This window comes from Lacerta agilis, chromosome 6 (assembly GCF_009819535.1).
Source record: "Lacerta agilis isolate rLacAgi1 chromosome 6, rLacAgi1.pri, whole genome shotgun sequence".
NCBI lineage: Eukaryota > Metazoa > Chordata > Lepidosauria > Squamata > Lacertidae > Lacerta > Lacerta agilis.
The window spans coordinates 24,623,172-24,641,363 of NC_046317.1; the positions used below are offsets into that span (position 1 = coordinate 24,623,172).

The 18,192-nt window shown below is 45.7% G+C and overlaps 1 protein-coding gene across 1 annotated transcript in view; it reads right to left on the reverse strand.

Moving 5' to 3' along the window:
- LRRC8C (leucine rich repeat containing 8 VRAC subunit C) overlaps positions 1-11,338 on the reverse strand; it is a 35,116-nt gene extending 23,778 nt beyond the window's left edge. The window contains exon 1 of the mRNA XM_033151641.1: positions 11,182-11,338. The gene's annotated coding sequence lies outside the window, so the exon portion shown is untranslated. The remainder of the gene's footprint in view (positions 1-11,181) is intronic.
- Positions 11,339-18,192: the final 6,854 nt, after the last annotated feature.

An 18,192-nucleotide genomic window follows, 5' to 3' on the forward strand; every position in this document is an offset into this window, starting at 1 on the left:
GCAGCACAACCGGATGCCTTCATCTGCCCCAGCTGCAACAAAACATGTCTCTCCTGTATTGGTCTCTACAGCCACAGCAGGTGCTGTAACCTTCCAACAGTTTGATTTCACCCGCAAAGGTGCACTCTGCCATTGTCTCCCAAGATGCCAACCATTTCCCCTCCTATCCATGCCATCAGCCAGAGTTCCCTTTCACAAGTTGGAGGCAATGGGGGGGGGGAGAACCGTAATATTTTGGAAGGTGATCTTTGCAACGGAAAAGGGGTGACCTATTTCAAACCTTTTGCAGAACTAATTTACTTTCTACCCCAAACTTCCTCCAAGGAGATCAGGGTGCACAGCTTTCCCCCACCCTTTTTACCCTGACAGCAATCCTGCAAAGGAGGTTAGGCTGAGAGCCAAGGAATGGTCTCAAGGTCACTCAATACGCCCAGATTTCCCCAGTATACGCGCCCACCAGGCTACCCACCACAGTTTGCAGGTTTGCATTCACTGACAGCTGAGTGTACTGTAATTGCTGGCTTTCTCCAAACAGGAAATCAAGCAAGCTGCTCATGTGACTTGCTTCATACAGACTTTACCAAGCGCTGGTGCAGTTCCACATTTTGAGCAAACAGAAAGTAGCATACCTATAAAAGGGTTCCTTCTGAGCCTCGTCAGAAACGTCCGTTGAAGATCACACCATGGCGGAGCCAGAGAAAGTCAGAGGAGTGGCTGTTTCCTCATGATTTGTGGCTTCTTTATATAAAGGATTTATTCTACCTTACTTTCGAATGTCAAACAAGGAGGCTTTTAACAACTTGCAGCGTTTCCTAGCAAAAAGCAGCCTCAGCACATCTGGAGAAGCAGAGCGATACTTCTGGCCCCCAAATGCGTCTCAGGCACTGCTTCCAGACAGAGTTAAGACAGAGGGCAAAATAAATCTATAGATCAGGCACCCCCAAACTTGGCCCTCCAGCTGTTTTGGGACTACAACTCCCATCATCCCTAGCTAACAGGACCAGTGGTCAGGGATGGTGGGAATTGTAGTCCCAAAACATCTGGAGGGCCGAGTTTGGGGATGCCTGATCTATAGGGTATAGGAAAGTATCACTTATCATGATCTCTATCATTTGGTTCTGCTATGTTTTCAGTTTCACTTTTTCGGGAAATCCACTACTGCTAATCGTACAAGGTTCCCCAGGTCCCCTGCTCAGTTACTCTGTAGTGCTCCTCCACTTCCTAAGGCAGGAATCTGTAGACCCTCCAGATGTGCTTGGACCTCAGCTCCTATGATCTCTGTCCTCTGGTGATGCTGGCTGGAATTGGGTGTTCAACACAGCCTCCAGAGGATCCACAAGTTCCCCAGAAGTCTTATATACTTCCTCTTCCTGGCTTTTCCTTCTGTCCACCGCATGGTTGGATCATGCATTGGGTCTGTCTCAGTGCTCAAAACTCCCATTGTTCTAGGCGCATTTTGCAACAAGGAATTTCATTAGGGTGAGCAGATTCTGAGCTCTGGGCGCAGTACTGCACTTAAGATATTCAATTAAAACTGCAGAGTGGAAGGAAAGGAGGACCTTTTTTCTGTCTCCCCACTTCCAGCTACTCTCTGAAGACTGGAGAAGAGATCATGTGGAAAATGAACACAATATTTTAGCTGCAGTTCATTCATTTTCATCTTTGTATTCTTGTTATAAAAATGTGTGCCTAGACATTCCATTGTTGCGCCCATAACCTCGGTTTAAGGTGCCATTTAGCTCCTAGCTTTCATATCTCAGCTTCTAACACTGGTCTGTCTAGCCTACCTCAGCTATAATGCCACATTACGTTTCTGTGCAGAGTACCCTTCTGCTGCAGGTTGTTGTTTGAGAACCAAAGATCCAACGAGCAAAAATCCCACTGGATGCACAGAGCTGGTCGCACAATTCTCTGAATTGCAGCCTCAGATACAACAAAATCTCACAGCAAGCAAATGCACTGACATCAGTATTTAGAATGTGGCACTAGAAAACCCTCACATCTGTTCCAGCTTCGAATGCTTTAATCTTACTATTTTAATAGAACTCGGTGCATGCTGTCTCAGAAATATGACTTAAATAGCCACCCTTGTTTGTTTTACACTCGCATTTATGTGTTGTTTATAATGGAGTTAGAGGCTGCCCCCTTTTTTCTTTTGTTTTAAGGGGAGAGGGAGGGGAGAATAGAAAGAGAAGGGAAATAGTAAGAGATGTTTTGTTTGAGAAGATATACAGTCGTACCTTGGTTCTTGAACAGAATACATTTCAGGAGTCTGTATGACTCCCGAAACCATTCGAAAATCAAGGTGCGGCTTCCGATTGGCTGCAGGAACATACTACAGCCAATCAGAAGCCGTGGAAGCCGCGCAGGACATTTGGCTTCTGAAAATCATTCGAAAACTGGAACACTCACTTCTGTGTTTCGATTGTTCGGGAGCCAAGGTGTTTGAGATCCAAGGTATGGCTGTCAATGGAAAAAGACAGGTGTTTAACACACTATGTAAAGCAGCAGTAAATATCTTGTGTCGCTTTGTGGTATAGCAAGGCAAAGTGTGATAAGGTTCAGGTGGGTCAGTGTTTTAGGATGGATGGATGTGGGTGGGGGTGGGGCACAGTAGGGTTCAGGGTTTTCCATGGACAACATAAAGTTCTGAAGCTGCTCTAACCAGTGGCGTAGCAAGCCTCTGCGCTGCTGGGGGCAGCGGCGGCGCAGAGGCACCCCCCTGCGGGAGGGGCACGACGCACGTGGATGCAGAAAGGGGGAATTTCCCCCTTTCCGCGGCTTTTTTCAGTGGGGGGTGGGCCAGCGAGGAGGGGGTGTCATGCCAGTGACAAGCGTGACACCCCCCCTCGCTGGCCCGCGCCCCCCCCCGCCGAAAAAAGTGGCGGAAAGGGGGAAAAGAGAAGCTTGAATGCGCCTGCTCTGCTTCCTTTCCCCCACCTCCCAGCGGTTTTTTTTTCAGTTGGGGGGGTGGGCCAGCGAGGAGGGGTGTCATGCCAGCGTGACACCCCCTCCTCGCTGGCCCACCCCCCACGAAAAATAGCCGCTGGAAGGGGGAAAAGGCGACATGCCCCCGTTCGGGGTCAGCCCGGCGGGGTGGGGGTGGGCTGGCCAAAGTGTCACCCCCCTCCCCTGGAACTAGGGGCGGCCCACCCCCCCTTGCTACGCCCCTGGCTCTAACTAAGGAACAAGCTAAGACTGAGCTTTTATATCAGTGTTTCCCAATCTTGGGTCTCCAGCTGTTTCCGGACTACAATTCCCATCATCCCTGCTAGCTAGGGATGATGGGAGCTGTAGTCCCAAGTTTGGGAAACACTGCTTTTTATAGCAGTCGTGGCAGCATCATCAGCAGGTGGAGCCTAAATGTTAGCACCAGCTGTGCTTCAAGATGCTCTGTTTCTTAAAGAGCCCGGCCTTCTTGAATAATCTCCTACTGTGACAGAGCAAGGGAACATCTTTTGCAATGGAGTCCTCCAAGTCTGAGGACAACAGTGCCATATGCTCAGTGCTTCCTCTGTGACTGCTTCTGTGGCTGGCCCTGTATGTGCCGCCTCTCCTGCCCACATCCCCTGAAGATAAGGACTCCTACTATGGGATGTGACGTATCTGATTTAGTTAAATCCTCAGGCCCTGCTGAACTTCCTCAAAGTGTCACTTAGGCAGCTGAAGTTCTCATCCTTCTCACCCCGTATGAGCAGAGTGCCTTGGGCGAGTTTAAATGCCTTTTGTGACCTCTGGTCAACACAAGCATGTGTTCATTCCAGGCATCTCTTTGGATTTGATTCAAACTAATATAAAAAAACACAGCAATCAAGATTGTTCCTGCAAGGAGGAGGATGAAAACACTACCGGAAAAAAACAATTTAATTAAACAGATCTGTTTCTCCAGTAAGACAGTCTTAAGATTTATTCTTTATGCTCCTTAAAATGCCTTGACTGAGCAACAAGTACTGGAAATGGCAGTTGAGAAATTAACACAATACAGCATCTCTGTCCATGTGCCGTATATCATAGAGCTGGAAGGGACCACAAGAGTCATCTAACTTGGTTCTCGAACAGAATGCGTTCTGGGAGTCTGTTCAACTCCTGAAACCGTTCGATAACCAAGGTGTGGCTTCCGATTGGCTGCAGGAACGTCCTACAGCCAAGAAGCCACGCTGGATGTTTGGCTTCCGAAAATCATTCGAAAACCAGAACACTCACTTCCAGGTTTTGATTGTTCGGGAGCCAATTTGTTCAGGAGCCAAGGTGTTTGAGATCCAAGGTACAACTGTATTCCAACCCTCTGCAATGCAGGAATCTTCTGCCCAGTGTGGGGCTCAAACCCACGACCCTGAGATTAAGAGTCTCATGCTTTTCAGAGAAGCATATGCAACTGATTTCAAGTTAGGGCTACTTCCAGCTAAATATTCTTAGTAGCAGCACTTGTCATGCTCAATAAGGCTTACTCGAGATGTGCTCTGGTGGTCTGCAGCCTGTGCATGGTTTACTCAGAAGTCAGTCCCACTGTGTTCAATAAGGCTTATTCCCAGGTAAAGATTGCAGCTACAATCCTCTGGGTATTACTTCCAAGAAACTATTTTTTAGGATCAGCGCTGTAAGCGTGGAATAATTTAAGGACTATTCCCAGAAAGCAGATGGAGGGAAGGAGATCAATCCCTGTTTCCCCATCCTGGAACAAATGTGCCCTTTGGGCGGAACCTAATTACTGTCAGCAACAAAGTATCCTCTCGCCTTCTGTTTCCCCCGGTGAGGATTCTGGCAGTGATGCTGCCATGCAGCTTAAACGTGACTTCAGCGAGATTTTAAGCCAGCCAACTATGTGCAGCAGCTCCCTGGAAGTCACAAAAAGCAGCGACATAATGCTCTTCCATAATATTGCATTACGAGAAGCCGTGACACAAAAGCTAAAGATAAGCCACAGAAAGAAGCATTTTGGTATATCATTTTTCATGGAAGCAGGCAGCTTGTACTGATCTGCGGAAAGCCAATGTGATTCCCTGTCTGCTCAGCAAAACACCTCATGCTTGCCATTCAAGTGGAATGAATGCTCTGAAGTACTAAATAACTGCTGGGGACTAGTTCAGATTGTCCAAAGCACTTCTATGCCCTGTGGACTGACCAACTGGCTGGGCTTCAGCTGCATGTGTCTCTGCAGCCTGGTGGAAGGGGTTGGTTTGGATGTAATGTTCATGATTCCACAAACAATGGGATGCTGAACTAGATAATCCTCATGGTCCCTTTCCCCTCTACGATTCTATGACTCTTATGTCTGCCATGAACTCACTATGTGTCCTTAAGAGTCTCAGCCTCAGTCCCTCACCTGCAGTATGATAAGGTGCGTTTTCCGATTGGCTGCAGGAAGCTCCTGCAGCCAATCGGAAGCCACGTCAGACATTTGGGTTCCAAAGAACATTCGCAAACCAGAACACTCACTTCTGGGTTTGCTGCATTCGGAAGCCAAAACGTTTGACTCGAAAGGCGTTTGGGATCCAAGGTACGACTGTACTGATTTATCGGGAAAGGTTGTTGTAAGGATTATAGTTTAGATAATCTACATGAAGGACAAATACTTGAACACTTGCGAACACTATACAAATTACTTAAACAGATGTCTGCCAAAAAAAAATGCTAATCAATCTGAGGGACAGCAACATGCCACAGATTCCTACAACGATGCTTTTGTAAAATTGCGATGCCATGAATGAACACACTGAGAAAATTTACAGAGGTTTTCCTCACCACTCCCTTTTCCTTCCGGGACGTAATACTATGCACGATCCCACTCATATGACATTCGTCAGAGCCGACCAAATCCAACCTAACTTTCCCACAAATAAGCATGCATGGGATGACTCGAAAGGGTTGTTTTTGTATTTGTTTGATTATTTTTAGCCCACCGGCCCTGCAACATTTGATCCCACAAGAATTAAAAGAACAACAAGTCATAGCAGTAAGAGCAGATAGAAACAAAAACAAAATGTAATATAAAATAACAGCCGTGAAGCCCAGGGAGACAGATCTTTACCAAAAGCATCGGTGTCTGGCATGCTCCCAGGGTGAGGGCATTCCACAGTCAGGAAAAGCCTGCAAAAGGCAGATATTACCCCAGAGTGACATCCACACGTCAGTTTTCTGGCTGTTTCAAGAATGAAAAGGAGTATGTTGCTGAAACAGGTTGGTTATTATTTTTGTGTGCCTGTGTGGGTGAGCACAAAAAAGTGTTATTTCTTTTCTTTTGACAGGTGCGAGGACACTGAGGGCAGCACAGACATCAAGTCTAGGCAGTGTGTAGTACAGGCACCTTCAGGGAAGTGCAGTAGCTCTGCGGTAAAACACATGCTTGGGGTGCAAAGGGATGCATGTTCAGCTCCTGACATCCCTGGTGGGAGTCGTGGGACTGCAAAAGATCCCCGACTGAAAATGCAAAGTCATCACCAGTCATAGATAACCCTGGCCTGAGAGATCATATATGGATGGCCCCTAAAATCATTATATGCGGCCCCTGAAACGGCACCCTTCTTCTGTCCCATCAGACTTCTTCCCCTCCTGTTTATTCTTTATCTTTTCGCCGTCTCCAAGTTGCCTCTCCCACGGTATCAATCACTTCAACATTCATGCATGTGAGTGAAAGAAGCATGTTGGTCTTTATTCCAGATTAGTTAATCCAGAGCATTTGTGTCTCTGGGCCTGCCCACTGCCAGCTTGTGGCCTCCAACACATTATTATTATTATTATTATTATTATTATTATTATTATTATTATTATTATTATTATTATTACCCCTGTGAGAATGCAGCCCTCAGCCAAATTATGGCATCCCACCCCCAGTGTAGGTAATACTGAATTTGATGGACCAATGGTTCAATTACACAGCAGGTAGCTTTTTGTGTTCCACCCGGATTGGCATTTAGCACTGCCCAAGAGGCAGCTACGGGGTGGCTGTAAATGGACAGACATGCAGGAAGTACTGTGCAGAATTAGAAGCACAGCTTAAAAACAGGGAAAAAAGGAAATGACTCAAAAAATAAAAATAAAAATAAAAAACCACAGGTGCTTAGCAAGAGGGTCTTTATGTCTCACTTCAATAGGAAACTGTAGTCATTTTTTCCCAGTTCTACGTAAACTAACAGGCTGATCCTGGACAAAATACAGCAGCACCATCCTCCAGAACTAGGTATTTTGGACATTGTTTTGAGATAGCCGGTATATAACCCCAGTCCACCTTCTTCTTTATAGTGATCAGAGAAATTGAATGCTCATCGTAATTTTCATTGAGCTCCAGCTACTTGTATTCCTTTGTTGATCATTTAAAGGATTTTCCCATGAGGTTGTGGGGCACGTTACAGCAATATAATGTGCAAGAATCAAACGAGGCAGCTCTAAAGCAAAGTCCAAACAAGGCAGGTCCCATAACACACAAACCCCCGCAAAAAACAACAACAACCCTCAATTGTCAAAGGTGCATCTTCACACATGGAACACATGCAACAGAGATGCTAGACTATGGGAAGGTAGTTCGACAATTCAGGGGCTGCCACCATGGGCATCTGCAGGAAATTTCTGGGAAAGGGAGGATGGATAAATACTTCAAATGAATAAAACATACATACAGAACTGAAAAGCAGGAGCAGGCAAGTTTCTGACTAAACAAACGACAAGAATTGTGCCTGCGCATTTTGCCTTGTATCTTGGGTTCCACACATGCTAGAAACTTACTCTTTAAAAAACAAAAGGATCTGGGGGTTAGGGGAAGGGGACAAATGCCCCCTCCCTTCATGGACAGCTGCCACAGAGAATGCCCTCTGCTGGGTCACCAGTCCCCATAATTCAGAGGGCAGTGGAATGACCAAGAGGGTACCCCTTCTTTCACAAGAAGCACCTTTCAAATTGCATGACGCAAAGGCAGCACACTGGCAGGGTCAACTGCACACAGCTAACTACTGCAGGCCCTTGCTTACAGTCAGTGTTACTCTCAGGAAGTGGGCCATGAAACCACTAAAGCCCACTATGGGCAGGTCACATCTTCTAGGTTAGGGATGGATAACCTTTTCCAGCCTGAGTGCTGTATTCAGTTATCTGCCACCTCCCAAGGGTTACATTCCAGCGGTGGACAGGAGCCAGAGAGAAAAGTGGACAGAACAATTTATGCCAACTTTACTTTTGTACAATACACTGGTTTCTACCCATGCAAAGACACGCCTCTCTCTTCCCTATCCAGACAAGCCACAGGCATTACCAGAGTTGAAGGACACATTCCAGAAGAGCAAAAACACCTGGGGGGTAAGGCAAGTCAGAGTGTGGCCGAGGGAGCGTTCCAAGGACCATATAAGGAAGGCTTGAGGGCCGCATTCAGAACCCGGGGCTGCAGATTGCCACTCCTGCACTAGTCAGTCCACCCCATCCTCTTATGTCTTTTGTCATCCCACTATGAGAAGGTTTTGTAGGCCACCTAGCCTAGTTTCTAGAAAGCTTTAGCATCCATTCAGGGGTTTAGGAAAGCCTTGAAGACCTGCTTGTTTTTGACTTCTTTTCTTGAATTGCACTCTGGCTGATGTTCTGTTCATACTCAGTGCAGGAAATCCAGCCCTACTAGATCTCCAGAGGAGAATCTACCACCCACTAAAATAAGAAGATCCCTGCTGCATTGGATCAAAGTCCATCATCCTATTCTCAAATTCCCAAGCAAATGCCTAAGGTAAGCCCACAATCAAGGCACAAGCAGAACAGCACTCTCTAGCTGACTCCTTCCATACAGAGAGGGAACAGTCAATTAGGTCCATAGGTAAATATCTCAAGAATGGACAAAGGCAGTTCTATCCTTACCATTCCCCCATCTTATGCCTTTTATTACAGGGAAGAAGCTTGGCTTCAGACAAAGACAAACCTTTAGCACTTATTTGGGATATTCTAAAGCATCCTCCATTTCCTTCTTAATGGAATTAGATGTGATACAGCAAAATTGGCAGGCCAAAGTTTCTCATATTACCAAGAATGCAAAAAAAGAAAAGAAAAAAATAACATCCATTAGGCAGCACAGTAAAACTTTATTTTTTGTTAAAAGAGACCAATTTATCAATGTGGGTAAAAAGGAGAGCTATGTGCATCAGGGCTTTTGACCCACTCAATCATGTTCCACTATTCATTATGGTTGCCTCTTCTCACTAATTGGGCAACCACATAAACAAAGCAGTCTCTTGAAAGATGAGGACGTCTTTCAGATATTGCAGTATGTAATCAAGATGGCTAAAATCAAGAGTTTCATGACTGCAATCTGCCAGTGCAATCTTATGCACGCCTACTCAGAAGTATGATCAAATAAGTCCAACAGGCCTTATTCCCAAGTATTCGAGTTTAGGACCAAACAGAGCGGGGTGTTTAAACAGAATTTAGCTGCCAGGATCTGACCCTTGCAAATACGTCTGGAACAATTACTGGCCTCCAAACGAAGGATCTCCCCCCCCCCTTATAACTTACAGCAGCTGGCTATGGCACATGAATAGCCAGACAGAGAAGAACCACCACTTTTGCAAAAGAAAAGAAGCTCTGGTCACCTGGAAGAGTTTCTCAGCCACTAAATTGCCTCTAGAGCAGTAGTTCTCCATACGTTCTCAGACTGCAACTTCCACCATCCATGACCACTGCTCATGTTGGCTGGGGCTGATGGAACCAGTGTTAGAAGCTAGGAGCTAAATGACACCTTAAACAGAGGTTATGGGCGCAACAACGGAATGTCTGGGCGTGCTTTTTTATAGCAAGAATACAAAGCTGAAAATGAATGAACTGCAGCTAAAATCTTGTGTTCATTTTCACAGGGTCTAGTCCTTCCCCTGCCCACCCCCCTAATATTCTTAAGAGGATCTCTTTTCCAGTCTTCAGAGAGTAGCCAGAAGTGGAGAGGCAGAAAAAGGTTCTCCTTTCCTTCCACTCTGCAGTTTTAATCTGAAATCTTAGGCGCGGTACTGTAATCAGAGCTCAGAAACTGCTTGCATTAACGAAATTCCGTCGCAAAATGCGTCTAGAAGAATGGGAGTTTCGAACGCTGGATAGAAGTTGGGAGTCCATCGATCTCTGGAGGACCACAACTTCCCCATCCCCGATTGGCAGCAACACAAAGCTGACTGCACATCACAGCCTTGGTGACTCCCCTCCACCCTCACTAAACTGTCGAACTAAATTCTTCATCCAGCCAGTCCTGAAACAGCCGCTGGTTTCCTTTGCGCGCTCCGCCTTCGCCCTCTAAGAGGCTGCCTAGGAAGAGGCAATGCGAGGCTGGCTCCCCAAACGACGGCAGGGTCCCGTCTGAGAAAGGGAGGGAGGCGCTTCCCGTTGTCAACTTTTCCACACGTCCTCAAGCCGTGCGGGAACAAACAAAGGGAGTCCAGCTCGAGTTGAGACGCGGCGGGGATTTGTTTTGGAGGAAGCCACAACTTTCCCCAGAGAGAGAAAGAGATGCAGGAGGTGGCTCCACGCAGGAAGCCGGCGAGGACAGAGCGCGGCGGGGAAGGCGACTAACGGCTCGCTCCTGGTCTCCTGCAGAGGCGCATAAACACCAGGCTCCTGGCTCGGCGCGTCCGGAGCAATCAGACTGGGCGAGAGGGCGAGCCCGCTTGGGGCCACATAGCAACTCCCCGGAGCCACATTTTCCCTCCGCCTTCCTTCCTAGTCCGGTTCTGGCCCCAAAGGGGGGAAGGAAAGACTAGGGTGTGAGCAGGAGGCGAGTATTGGACGGCGCCCCAAATCCACCCCGAGGTATCCCAGCGCGCGCTTGGATGGACCCTGATCCACCACCCTCCCATAGGTGCCAACTCCCTGGGGCCCTGGGTGCCTGAGCACCCACAAAATTCCCCATGAAGGGACCGAGCACCCACAAATTTCGGTGCCAGGGTCATGCACGCTGCATGGCCACACAGCAACTCCCGGGAGCCACGTTTCCTCCGCAGGGTCCTACTCTAGGGAAGGAAAGACCTCAAATCCACCCCGAGGTATTCCAGCTTGGACGGACCCCGATCCACCCTCCCTCCCCACTGCTTGGAGAGTCTCCCCGCTATTTCCCCATCGCCGTCTGGAGGCGGCTCTACCCTCCACCCCCAAATCCCAATTTCATTTCCAAAGGCTGAAGGAAAAAGAGAGGGAGCTCCGGGGAAAGGGGCGCCCCGTGGCGGCTCCATCCTCGCTCACCTCGGTGGGGACAGAGATCGCGGCGGGGACGGATCACGGGCGGAGGGCAGTGGCGTCCTCTTCCTCCATTGTCGAGCGCGTCGGCGGCGGCGGCGCTGCCGATGCTCTCCACCAGGATCCGCGCCGAGAGTGCCGAGGCCGCTGTCCCCGCGTCCCTCCTCCGTCTCCTCCTCCTCCAACAGCCGCTCTCTCCGCCCACTGCTACTGCCGCGGGCCGCCACCTCCGGGCCGCGCCCTGCTCCGACGCCGGCGCGCGCACGTGGCTCCCCCCAGCCAGCAGGCTGGAGCGCAAGGAGAGAGAGGGGTAGGCGGGATGTGTCCCCCGAGACACCCCCTGGCTTAGCCCCATGTCTTCTTCTTTGGCGATCACTCGTACCTGAGTGAGATTGTCTTCCATGGACACGGTCTTAACAGTGAGTCGTAAGTGATTGTGGTGTGGAGGCCAATTCTGGATCCGCACGTCCTTCCACAGTGGGGACATAGGTTTCTGGGCAGGAGTTGATCACGGTGTGGATTTGTCAAACGAGCCTTCCTCTTAGCACGTTTCTCCCTTTGGTCCTGAGTTTGTGCTTCTTCAAAGTCAATGACACCTTTGGTAAAGGCTGTTCTCCAACTGGAGTGCTCCAGGCCAGTGTTTCCCAATTGTCCTGTTTATACTACTTTTTTTTTTTTTTACATTTACCTTGAGAGAATCTTTAAACATCTTTTGTTAACCACCAGCATTAACCTTTCCATTTCTTAGTTCGGAATAGAATAGTTGCTTTGGAAGACGATAATCAGGCATCCGCACAACATGACCAGTCCAACAAAGTTTATGTTGAAGAATCAATGCTTTGACACTGGTGATCTTTGCTTCTTCCAGTACACTGGCATCAGTTCGCCTGCCTTCCGAAGTGATGTGTACATTTTTTCGGAGACACCGTTGATGGAATCTTTCTTTTTTAAAATAATAATAACAACAACAACCATTTTATTGAATTTTCAAATTATAACAACAAATTTTCCACAAATCTTCCACAAATCTTAATTGAACAATTTATATATCCATATTTCTCCCCTCCCCCCTCTTTGGCTTCCCCCGTACAGTGGTGCCTTGCAAGATGAAAATGATTCGTTCTGCGAGTGTTGTCGTATAGCAAATTTTTCGTCTTGCGAAGCACCAACGGGAGAATAGCAGTTTGACAGGGAAAAAAATTTCGTCTTGCGAGGAAAGCCCATTGAAAAATTTGTCTTGCAAGACAGCCTTCCGCTAGCGAATGCCTTTCGTCTAGCGAGGCATTCGTCTAGCGAGGCATTCGTCTAGCGGGGCACCACTGTATTTCCATATTGATTTATTAAACAAATTCTATACCCTGCTGGTTTTACCTCTTATATAGTTGTGAAAGTTTAGTCAAAATCTTTATACTGTCTTTTTATATAGTTTATAAATGGTTCCCACTCCATTTTTAAATCAATGTTGTCTCTCTCATGTATCCTCTTTGTCACCTTTGCCAGTTCACATAGTCCATAAGCTTAGTTTGCCATTCTTCCTTTGTTGGCTTTTTCTCTGTTTTCCATACTTCTGCTAATAAAATTCTTGCTGCTGTTGTGGCATACATAAACAATCTCCAGTTTCCCTCTCTTATATCATGATCTAAAATTCCGAGCAGGAAAGATTCTGGTTTTTTAACAAAGGTTTTTTTCAACTTTTTTTCAATTCATTATATATCATTTCCCAATAATCTTTAACCTTCTTGCATTCCCACCATACATGAAAAAGTACCATCTTTCTCTTTGCATCTCCAACATATCTTATATCCTGTTTTATACATTTTTGCAATTTTTTCCCGGTGTGATATACCATCTATATATAATAATTTTCTCTTAATAATATACAATTTGTAAACTTTAAATTTGTTTTCCATAATCTTTCCCATTCCACCGGAATGCGTTGATGGAATCTTTCAAGGAGTCAAGAACAGGACTGAAGTTGAAGTTCAGATTGGATCATTTGTGCTAAGCCATGGTTTAGTGTGACATGGTTGTTTTTTTAAAAAAAGTAACCAAGAAACAAAATGCTACAACCTGGAAAAGTATGACTAGGAGCATGGAAAGTACTCAATTAACTGAGGTTCTGGGGAGTATTTTTATTCATGATTTCCCCCAAAAAGCTCAACAACTTTAGGGGGCAATCTTAAAAAAGCTCAGCAATTTTTTGTCCCCCTCAATGAAATCCTGGCTATGCCCATGACTAGGAGAGACTCCCAGTGGCACAGAAATGCTCCTGCCCTCTTCTTGCCTGTGATACTCACTTTTTTCGTGGTTTCAATAGCACTTCAAATCATGCCTCTCTTAAAATCTCCACCCACTCATATACAAACAAAAAGCTTAACTGGGACATATTTACAAAAGGCCATTGACTTAAACATATTTCAGATTGGAGCCTACTTCTCCATATTATATAAAATGAAGTTATGGAATAGTCCAAATGCCCACCAATACTGGTTCTCTAGGTCTTGATTGATTTCAAAATTGAATAAATAAAATCCAATTTTCCCCAAGGTTATCTGATATTTCTTCCTCCCTATAAATGTTTATAGACGGTGATGTTATTCATTCAACCTAACATGCCACACTTTCCTTCTCCATAAACTAACAGATGGCAATAACTGTTTTCCATGCTGGTAAGTAACATCCTGTAGTGAACATACATGTGATTGTCACAATTTGTTCCCTTTTTACTTATCCTTTTCTTTCCACCCAAAGCATGGAGTCCACTTAATCAGATACATAAAATGACGATCCTTAGTTAGTGGGTATATATTCATTTGGGGTGGAGGGGGAGTATGCAGGGGTGTAGCAAGTGGGGGCATAGGGGGCGGTCCGCCCCAGTTTCCATAATGGAGGGGGTGACAAATTATCAAGGAACAATTACTGCCCCACTAAGGCTCCAGTACTTTGGCTACCTCATGAGAAGAGAAGACCCCCTAGAAAAGACCCTGATGTTGGGAAAGATGGAGGGCACAAGGAGAAGGGGATGACAGAGGATGAGATGGTTGGACAGTGTTCTTGAAGCTACTAAATGAGTTTGGCCAAACTGCGAGAGGCAGTGATGGATAGGCATGCCTGGCGTGCTCTGGTCCATGGGGTCACGAAGAGTCGGACACGACTGCATGACTGAACAAAAGGCGGTTCATTAAAAAAACTTTTTTTAAAAAAAATGCCTGCTCCAAAGGTCTTATCTTACTATACTAGGGATTATACAGCTATATATGAAATTTCATGCATATCGGTTAATATCTTGACCCTCCTCCACCAAAATAGCTGTTTACTTGGCTGTTTTCCTATGTTGTGAAGGCTGAAATTTCAGTTCAGTGGAGCACTTTCTGTTCCCAACCCTAACCCTGTGGAAAGCCATCTAATTAGACTTTAATTTGATTTTGAGGTGTTTTTAGGAGGTAATTTAATTATTGTTTGATTTTATACCAATGTTATGTATCTGAAGTTAGCCACCCTGAGCCTGACTTTGACTGGAGAGGGCGGGATATAAATAAAAGTTTATTATTATTATTACTTGTTATTATTCCTTTGTAAGATAATATGAAAAAACGTAAAACCATTGGGGGGGGGGAATCAATGGGGGGGGGTGACAAGACATTTTCCACACCAGGCACCACCTGACCTTCCTACACCTCTTGGGGGGGGGTGACAAAAATTTTTTTGCCCCCCGGTACCAATTTACCTTGCTACGCCCCAGGAGTATGAGCAGCAAGGCCAAATGGTGGTGGAACTACAGAAATTACATTCTGTGACAAATCAGTTAAGTCACTCTTCACAGGAATAGTCTTAGCAGTCACCCTGATATTGCTAAGTAACTTAACACCTGCAGTGTGACAAGGAGCCTTCATATCTTTATTCATGCCCCAGAGACATATAAAATCCCTTGATACATTTTAACTCGGCAGTTTCACACTGGAATATCCCTTTGAAATTCCTCAGTAATAGAAGGCCAACTTTAGGTCAGCTCCAGAGAATCTTGGGAGAGGGAAATGTTCCAATGTCAATGTTCTGGGAAGAGGGAAAATCTGTGCATGCCTTTCCCGTGTTCTGAATATATATATAATCTGTGCGAGTCTTTCATTTATAGCCCTTTCATCACTGCTTCTGCAATTCATCAAGCAAAAGATTTTGTTCGTGCTTTGATAAATGGGGAGTTTCGGCATTAAACCGAAAAAAGTTAATCCTCATAATCTTAAAAAGATCTTAAGCTTTGAAACAAGTAATCTCCTTTTAGAGAACAAATCCCGTATTTCAAAGTCACATGTAAATATTGCCTTAGGATTGCATATTTGCTACAACGCTCCATGTATTTCCACCATTTCCCAGTGTTTCTAGATCATGGCCAAATGAACCATCATCTTTTGTTCTTCTTTATTTTATGTATAATCTACCTGTGTTGCAAATCAATACAAATAAAACATATTCAGTCATTTGGACCCATAATTTGGTCATTTGCTGAGTCTTTGTAACACAAATATCTGGCAACAGGCCTGGTGCCTGAAGTCAGCTCCCTGTACAGCACGTCCTTGGGGGTCCTGCCATCTTGCATTCTGTGGACATGAGCAAGCCAGTGTAGACATTGTTGAGACAGGAGTGTGCAGAAGCTGGGAATGTGGGACAGTTTGAGACCGTCCTGTCATGTGATGCCCAAAATCTTCCTGATGCAGTTCATGTAGAAGGCATGGAGGCATTGCTCCTGGCGGTTGTAAGTTGCCCATGACTCACTTTCATAAAGCAGCATGCTCATCACGCAAAACTGGTAGACCTTCATCTTGGTATTGGATGCTACCATCACATTCTCCCATACCCTTTTGGAGAGGTGAGCCATTGCCCTGGCAGCCTTGCCAATATGGTTGTCCAGCTCAGTGTCAATGGAGAGGTTGCTGGTTATGGTGGAACCCTGGTAGACAAAATTGTCTGACATGGACACAGTTCAGTGCCAATCACCTGCTGACAATCAAGTCCAGCTGGTCCCAGTGGCCTGACCTTGGACGCCTCCAGGACACTCGATGTTTCACTTTGCTGGAGAAGAACATGCTCGTGATGCAAAGGCTGTGATACAAGCACAGGTCAAGCAGCCTTTGTGCATATGAACATTCATAAAACCCAAACAAATTCTGAAATTCTAAAAACTCGGGGTGAAACTGGATGTGATGTGGAAGAGCTGGGATAGGCTTGCTTGATGCAGCTATTCTAGGCTGCATCAACAGAAGTATAGTATCCAGATCAATGGAAGTAATGGCACCACTCTGTTCTGCCTTGGTCAGACTACACCTGGAATACTGTGTCCAGTTCTGACCACCACAATTTAAGGAGGATGTTGACAAGGTGGAACGTGTGCAGAGGAGGGCAACCAAGATGATCAAGGGTCTGGAAACTAAGCCTTATGGGGGGTGATTGAAGGAGCTGGGTGTGTTTAGCCTGGAAAAGAGGAGTCTGAGAGGAGATATGATAGCCACCTTCAAATATCTCAAGGGATGCCACATGGAAGAGGGAGGATGCTTGTTTTCTCCTGCTCGAGGGTAGGACTTGGGGCAATGGCCTCAAGTTACAAGAAGGGAGATTCCAACTAAACATTTGGAAAAACTTTCTGACAGAACTTTTTGGCAGCGGAACAGATTCCCATGAGAAGTGGTGGACTCTCCTTCCTTGGAGGTTTTTAAGCAGAGGTTGGATGGCCATCTGTCATGGATGCTTTAGCTGAGATTCCTGCATTGCAGGGGGTTGGACTAGATGATTCTGTGATTCTATTATGCATATTTTGTGTGTTTTTAAAAGAATATGGGGGGGAGGGTGTAATTTGATTGTGGACATTGTGCTGAGTAGAGGGTTAATCCTTCCCATATTTCTCTGATCAAAACCACTCCCCCCACCCAACCCTGCTTCCATTAGCAGTGCGGGGGGGGGGGGGAGGGAAGGGAGAAATACCCACAGTGTACCAGTCTTTTGCCCCCCCTTCCAATTATCCCTTTATATTTGCCTTACTTCCTCTCTTCTCACACATGCACGCATACCCCTGTTCTCTGTGGCATGCATTTCACAGCATGGCTATTCCAAGTAGCCTTATGACGTGATATTCCTTCATCTCAACTCCATGCCCTAAAGAAACTGCTTTGATCATCTTAGCAGTCCCTGCACTGAAGAATGAAAGACACTGTATTTACTCAGCTGCTCAATTAAAGCAACAACACCACACAAGATTCTCAGGATAAACTGAGGAGCTTTAATGATCTTGTCTGGTACACAAGAAGGAACATGAGAAGACCAGTTCAGCCAAAGTTCAGGAGAATGGGAACTTCTTCCCCCAATCTTCCACACACAGAGTTCTTCCCTGTTGGGCAAGGGTATTTACAAACGCCACTGGGGCAATGCTCTTGTTTTTATGTGAGCCAAAGCAAAGCAGGCCAGAGTCAGAGAACAAGTCAAGGGACTCAGCTATACAGCTGCAAATATAATATTTTAAGTGCATTTTAAGTGCATTATACAAACGGAGCTGGTTAGCTAATGGCAGATTCCATGTATTTTCAAAAAATAAAATAAAAAAATATATGCACTTTCACAGTGTTTTTTTATATATGTGTAGATTCAGCCAAGGATAGGGAACTGGTAAGCCTTCCAGATGTTGTTGGACTCTGAACTCCAATCAGCTCCAGCCAGCACTGCTAGTATTAGTGACAGACATGCTCAGACACTGGTTCTGAGACTGTTTGTATCTGTATGCTTGACTGCAAAATTTTGTGGGAATACTCGTAGGATGCAAGTTCTTTTCTGAGGGCAGTTGGATAATATAAACTTTACGAGCCTTGTTTCCCCCTCGATATTCAGAGGAACTTGCCTGCATCAATAATTCTGGAACATGGACAGTGTTTCAAATATAAACTTTTATCATTTAAAGTAAATTTTAGAAGTGCCATTCCTCCCTGTTCTCATGCTATTTGAAATCAGTTAGATTTCCCATTAAACAAAACCATG